The sequence below is a fragment of the Cricetulus griseus genome (assembly GCF_003668045.3).
Source record: "Cricetulus griseus strain 17A/GY chromosome 1 unlocalized genomic scaffold, alternate assembly CriGri-PICRH-1.0 chr1_0, whole genome shotgun sequence".
NCBI classification, from domain to species: Eukaryota; Metazoa; Chordata; class Mammalia; order Rodentia; family Cricetidae; genus Cricetulus; species Cricetulus griseus.
Window position 1 is genome coordinate 246918185 of NW_023276806.1, and position 7250 is coordinate 246925434.

Sequence of the window (7250 nt, forward strand, 5' to 3'; positions counted from 1 at the left end):
ACCAACTCCCAAAAAACATCCTTTCAGGGCAGGAGAGGTGGCTGAGCATGAAGAACACTTGCTACTCTTGAAGAGACTTGGGTTCGGTTCCCAGCACCCACAATGGGCAGCTCACAACTATCTGTAACTCCAGTTTCAGGGTATCCAACAACCACTTCTGGCCTCAAGAGGGCACTTGTACTTACGAGATACACATAACAGATAACCAGGCATACACACATACACAAAGTAGAAATAAAAGTTGTCCACTGCAGGAGCCTGGTCTATAGAATGAGTTCCAGGACAACCAGAGCTACATGGAGAAACTCTTAAAAAAAAAAAAAAAGTTGACCTCTGACCCCAACTTATAAACCATAGTATGTATGCACCTGTATACACACATGAGATAAATGTTTTTAAAGGGGGATATCTGGGATAGCAGTTGCTCTGAAGGAGAAGTGATCTTCTTGTTTGGCTGAGTGGTAGGGGACATGGAATAAGAGCCTGTCAACCACTACAGTTTCACTACTGCAATTACTTTAGTGTTTGGCTTCAAAACCTTACCTTCAAGGGGGTTAAGGCAGTGAAGAAAATGGAGTTTTTGTTGGGTGTAGTGCTGCAGGCTAACTAGAGTAAGGACCTGATTCTAAAAGTCAGGCGAGGTGGTGCACACCTTTAGGCCCAGCACTCAGGATATAGAGGCAGACAGATCTCTGTGAGTTCCAGGACAGGCAGGGATATTTGAGACCCTGTCTCAAGACAGAAATGATAGCTTTCAAAACATTTGTGCAAAATACAAACCATTTCCTTAACCAAATATAATTAAGAGCTTCCCTATGCAGTGTGGACACCATTAGTTTAGATGGTACAGATGTCTTTAAATAGCATAATCCTGTCCTCTGAGTGCCATACTACCATAAAATCAAAGTTCTTATTTCATGCACGTCTTTGCTCCTTCCTCATCCCACAGGGTTAGAGTCTAACTGAACTCAGAATAGTTTTATTCACATTTGTGCCTCAGCATTTAAGTGTTCAGCTTTCCTTTCCATCACAATAGGAGAATTGGAGCCAGTGATGATAATCTTAGGTGTGACTGTAATTGAAAATTTTTCCCAGTATCTCTGGTAATGACTTACACTATAGTTAGATTTGTCAAGTTTTGATAGACTCTAGAAGACTAAATTAACAAGCCGGGCATTGGTGTCACAAGCCTTTAACCCCAGCACACAGGAGGCAGAGGCAGGTGGATCTCTGAGTTAGAGACCAGCCTGGTCTCCAGAGCGAGTGCCAGAACAGCCCCCAAAGCCACAGAAAACCCCTGTCTCGAAAAAAGCAAAAAAGAATGAGCATACCTGGGTGGGTTAGGGGGAGTGGGTGGGGAGCATGGGAGGATGGGATGGGGAGAGAATGGGAAGATTGATATGTAAATAAGAGTATTTCTCAAATAAATAAATAAATAAAAAGAATGAGCACACCAGAGTGGATTATACCATGGACAGGGAGGAGCATGATAATGTAACTATGATAATGGAAATGGATTTGAACCTCTTTTAAGAACCAGAATGTGGCTAGCGGGATGACTCAGTGAGTAATGTAAGCATAAGAACCTGAGTTCAATCTTTAGCACTCATGTGAAAAAAGCAGGCGTGGTGGTATTCACCTCTAAGCCCAACATGGGGGAGATGGAGATCGGAGGCTCTCTGGACAGGAAATTTAGCCACACTGACAAGTTTCAGGTTTAGTAAGATCCTGTCTCCAACAATATGATGGAGAGTGACTGGGGAAGACGCCTGACCAAATAAACTTCTGGTTCATGCATACACACACACACACACACACACACACACACACACACACACACACACACACACCACACACCTATACACACTGAGACTGATATACACAGAGAATCAGGATATAAGAGAGATTTTTAAAAGTTTCAAAAATTACCTCAGTTTCACCCACAAGGTAATTTAGGACAAGCTAGTCTGGATAATGACTAGAAAGCAATTAAACATGGGCAATGGATGAGTAATTTATTTATTTTGTGTGTGTGTATGGGTCTGGGTGCATGGTGCATGCCATAGCATGCTTATACAGGTCAGAAGACAGCTTGCAGAAATTGAGTCTCTTCTTCCATCACTTGGATATTTTTTATTTCATCAGTATTTTATTGAAAATATGGACTGATAGTCCTGTGCTCAAATGTCATTGTGAGTATATTCAGACTTCCATCAAACTCTTCACCAATCATTCTGAACAGTACAGATGTAAACAAAAATGACTGCCAAGACAGTATCATTTCAGACATAATCCCCTTATAGTTTGATATCACTTACAATTCCATCAACACTCATAGAAGTAGACACCATAGGCCTAAGACTATTACCACATCTTTTTGCACTTCCCAAATGGTTCTATATTTCAGCTATAAATGTCAGTTCCCACAGCCCAACTTGTTCTTAACAGAATTTTTATGTCCATTCAATCATTCTTTTTTGGTGGGTGCGGGTTCAAGACAGGTTTTCTCTGCGGCTTTGGAGGCTGTCCTGGAACTAGCTCTTGTAGACCAGGCTGGTCTACAACTCACAGAGATCTGCCTGCCTTTGCATCCCGAGTGCTGGGATTAAAGGTGTGTGCCACTACCACCGCCTGTCCTCTTTGAATCATTCTTATACCTTTCTAGGCCAAGTCATCTACAGACAGGAGAAACTGTCACTAGATTCTTCATGTCATGCACCACATAGGACTCCCAATCTTCATAATGGTTAAGATATGTGGTATGACTCACAGCAGAGCCACATAGATGAGAAAATTCTGAATGGAGCTCACATCCTCAAGCATCTTCTGCTTTAAATCCTCCTGGTTCAGCTTCAGCCTGACACCCTAGATCCAGAACATCAAGGCTTCATCTCCACAGCTTACAGACATTGCACCCTGTTTTCCCTTTCACACTGGCCACCTTGAACCCCCACCACATAGATCTTAAGAATCTAACTCAAGTTGTCACAATTGGTAGCAAGCACCATTACTCACAAATCTATATCACCGGCCCCTGGATGAGGAATTTCGAATTATCACCATGGAGATATTAAAAGCTTCAGGAAACACCATCCAGAAAATGATAGTCAGATGGAAAGAACCTTGCCGAACACCGATAGTGAAATACAAACAGGAATTACAGATATCTGCAGTGCTTAGTGAAGGGGATATAGAGAAGACAGGAGAGGCAGCTAGCATGAAGAGAGCACCAAGAAAAAGAAATTTGCAGAGGTAGTCAAGAGAAGCAACTACCACAGAAGCTGAGGCCTAGAAAGTGGGCATCAGTTCATCAGTTCAGATGGAAACTTCCCAAGCTGGGGTGGACAAATACAATAAGCAGAACGAGAAGGAAGAAGAGGCAGACAGAGACCAGCTTCTTACATGTCCTTAGGTGAATCTCTGCCTTCCCAATGCTCCAGAGTAACCTAAAAGTAGACTACCTTGGAGGAACAGGAAACCATAGATCAAATTCTTGCCATTACTCTGTGATAGTCTGAGCTCAGAAACCAATTTCTAGCTTGGGAATGAGGGTTAGGATCAAAGTACTTGCTCGGCACACACAAGTCCTCCTTGTTTTATAGGTGCATCCCAGAGGCACATGCTCAGGTTTCCTACTCTTATATACCAGGACAAAGGATTGTACCAGGGACATAAAAATAGACAGTTTAGTAAGAAATAGTGCTTTTGAGAATGAGAATGGGCTTGTGAGCAGGAAACAGGTCTCTCCTCAAAAGCACGGGGTTACAAGACTCATGATGAGCCTCTCCCATATATGTGTATGGTGGCCATTTTCTGTACATGCCATTTGTTGTAGATAGTTCAGGTAGAAAAGAACTTCCAGTCCTCTGCCGGCTGGCTTTTTGTATGGCATTCTGTTGAGGTACATGTGCCCATGAAGGTCAAAGGACAACCTCAATTGTCCATGCTTGCCTTCCTCCTTGTTTGAGACTGGGTTTTTTGTTTGTTTAAAACACTGCTTTTTTGTTCATTTGTGCTGTTGCCAGGTTTACCTTTGAGCTTCTGGAGATTCTCCTACCTGTCTTCCATTTGACCTTAGGAGCATTAGAATTATAGTGGAGGGCTGGAGAGATGACTCAGAGGTTAAGAGCACTGACTGCTCTTCCAGAGGTCCTGAGTTCAATTGTGAGCAACCACATGGTGGCTCATAGCCATCTATAATGAGATCTGGTGCCATCTTCTGGTGTGCAGGCATGCATGCAAGCAGAACACTGTTTACATAATAAATAAATCTTAAAAAAAATTATAGTTGAGTGAGACCACACTCAACTTTTTATGTGGGTTCTGGGGATTCAAACACAGTCCTCACCTTACACAGTGAAAGGTTTCTGATTTGGACTTCCAGGGGGGATACTGAGACAGATTATCTCAGCAAAGATCTTTTTCTTTTTTTCTTTTTCTTTTTTGTTTGTTTGTTTTTTCAAGACAGGGTTTCTCTGTGGCTTAGGAGTCTGTCCTGGAACTAGCTCTTGTAAATCAGGCTGGTCTCAAACTCACGGAGATCTGCCTACCTATACCTCCCGAGTGCTGGGATTAAAGGCATGCACCACCATCACCTGGCCCCTCAGCAAAGACATTTATTAGAAGAGTTATTAACACATAGACATACAAGCAGCAGGGAAGGAGTTCTGAGGTAGGAACTCAGAATTCAGGTCAATGTGGCATAGTAGGGTGGCTTTACTTGCAGGTTTTATAGGGAGTGGTTCCAAGCCACAACATGGTTGAGTAGTCTACAGAAAGAGCTTGCAATCAGGCTGTCTCTGATTCTGAGCTAGCATGATGTAGGGGAAGTTGGAAGGGGTTCATTTAATTAATGTTGCTCCTCTCAGGAGGCAACATAAGATAACTTGGTGTGTACTAGCCTGGAGCCTGCATACACAATCACTTAGGAAGGTGAGGAGAGACACATTGGGAGATAGGTTTGACCTAAGCTGGTCTTTAGCCAATGTTTCACCCACTGAGCCATCTCCTATATATATATATATATATATATATATATATATATATATATATTATTTTAATTGCATTTATTTACTTAGCATGTGTCTACCTGTGGAGGCAAGAGAACAACTTGTAGGAGCTTCTTCTCTTCTTCCACCATGTGTCTTCTTAGGGATCAAACTTGTGTCACATCAGGCTTGGCAGTAAGCATCTTTACCCACTGGGGCATTTTGTTGGCCCCTAGTGTTAAACTTAATGCTGCTATCCACAGATTTTATATTTTGGGGAGAAGAGGAAGGGTGGCACAGGACCTATATGTAGAGGTCAGAAGTCAACTTACACGAGTTGGTTCTTCTTTCCACTAAGTGTGTACCAGGAGTCAAACTAAGACCCTCAAGCTTGGCAACAAGTGCCTTTACTGGCTTGGCCACATAGGCAGCTCCTCATCTTGTTAATGTGGCACTTTTCTTTTGTCACTGCTCTCCTGTTACCCCAGGTTCCATATCAACAAACTTTTTAAAGCACATATGACAAACAGCTGGGCAGAGGCCTTAATCCCAGTGTATTTCCCGAGGATCTGATGGGACAGGTATTCTGGCTCTCAGGAGTCACAAAATACTGAGTGTTACACAGCTCAGATTGAAAGGGATCCTGACACAAGTGTTACAGTGCAGCTCACTCTGCTCTGTCCAGGATTGTCTCTGCTCTGCAACAAAAGGTCTTCACCCAAAGCTCGTCCAAGGGGCTTATTTTTGTTTTTGTTTTTGTTTTTGCTTTTTGTTTTTGGAGACAGGGTTTCTCTGTGGCTTTGGAGGCCGTCCTGGAACTTGCTTTGTAGACTGGCCTCGAAACACCACCACCACCCAGCCCAAGGGGTTTATTTAGAGGGAAGAATCCAGGAAGAATCCAGGGTGGCAGAGGACAGCGGGACAGCCCAAACAGCCCCAACAGCCCCAAGCTGAACAGATACAGGGTTTATATAGGAATTCTTGGGGGGGGGGTGGAGATTTCCTAAGGGAGGTGGGGATTGGTCAGATTTCAATCCCTGAACTCAGATTGGCTAGATCTCCTGCTCAGGGATTGCTTAGTTTTCTGCACAGGCTTGTGGTCAGATTTGGCTCTGGTTTCAGGGCCAAAGTGTTTCTTTCACTGGTCTTTTTAGCCTTTTGGCTCTTGTTTTAGGACCAGGGTGTATTTCTTTCACGGGCTCTGATTCTAGGGACAAAGTGTGTTTCTTTCACAAGTTCTTTTAGCTTTTGGCTCTAGTTTTAGAACCAAGGTATATTTCTTTCACTGACTCTGATTCCAGGGCCAAAGTGTGTTTCTTTGGCACTTATTGCAGGGCCAAAGTGTGTTTCTCTGGCTGGCCCTTTTTCCCTACACCCAGCACTCAGAAGGCAGAGGCAGGCGCATCTCTGTGAGTTCGAGGCCAGCCTGGTCTACAGAGCAAGTTTCAGGACAGCCTCCAAAGCTACACAGAGAAACACTTTCTCGAAAAAAACAAAAACAAAAACCCAGAAGGGAAGGAAGTGCCACTGTAAAGCCTGGGAAAGTCACCTCACCTATAGCGTCAGCATACTCAGCCGCTGGTGTGGGGTGAAGGAGCCTGCATTTCCGGCGGGCACAGAACAAACACTGCCATTACACTGATCTGCCACTGTCCTACCAGCGCCTGCCCCCGCTACGGCCTCTGGGATGGCACGCCTCAGGGCCTCGCGTGGCGGGCTCACTGGGGCGAGCCCGGAGGCCTCGGCCGAAAAACCTCCACAAGGGAGTGAGCGCAGTGACTCATGCACTTCCCGCGCTTCGCCGCAGTGCCTAAATGCGACTGCGCGGGCTGCGAAGGCGGGAAAGCTGAGGCGTCCTCCGCGCGCGTGCGCCCTCTGCTGGAGCCAACCGTCTTCCAGCACGCATGCGCATTTTCACCAAGCCCGTCCGTCCCTCGCCGCCCCTAGCGCGCGGAATTGTTGGGGTCCCTCCCGTCAGGGGCGGGGAATGAGAAGGTGGGGCCAGGGCATAGCCACGCCCACCGCCGTTCATTTGAAGCCCCCCCACTCCGACTCTCCATCTCTAGCCAATCACAAATCTCGCTACCCCAAGGGCCAGCCAATGAGCGGCGCGGTGCGGCTGCTTCCGGCTCTGCGCCGGATTCGTCTCTTTGCCCTGAGCTCCCTGCGACGGGCGGGGCTCCGGAGGGCGGGCGTCGGCCTCGGTGACGCGCGGCGGGCCGAGGTCCAATAGGGGGCGGGATCTGAGATGATGGACGGGTC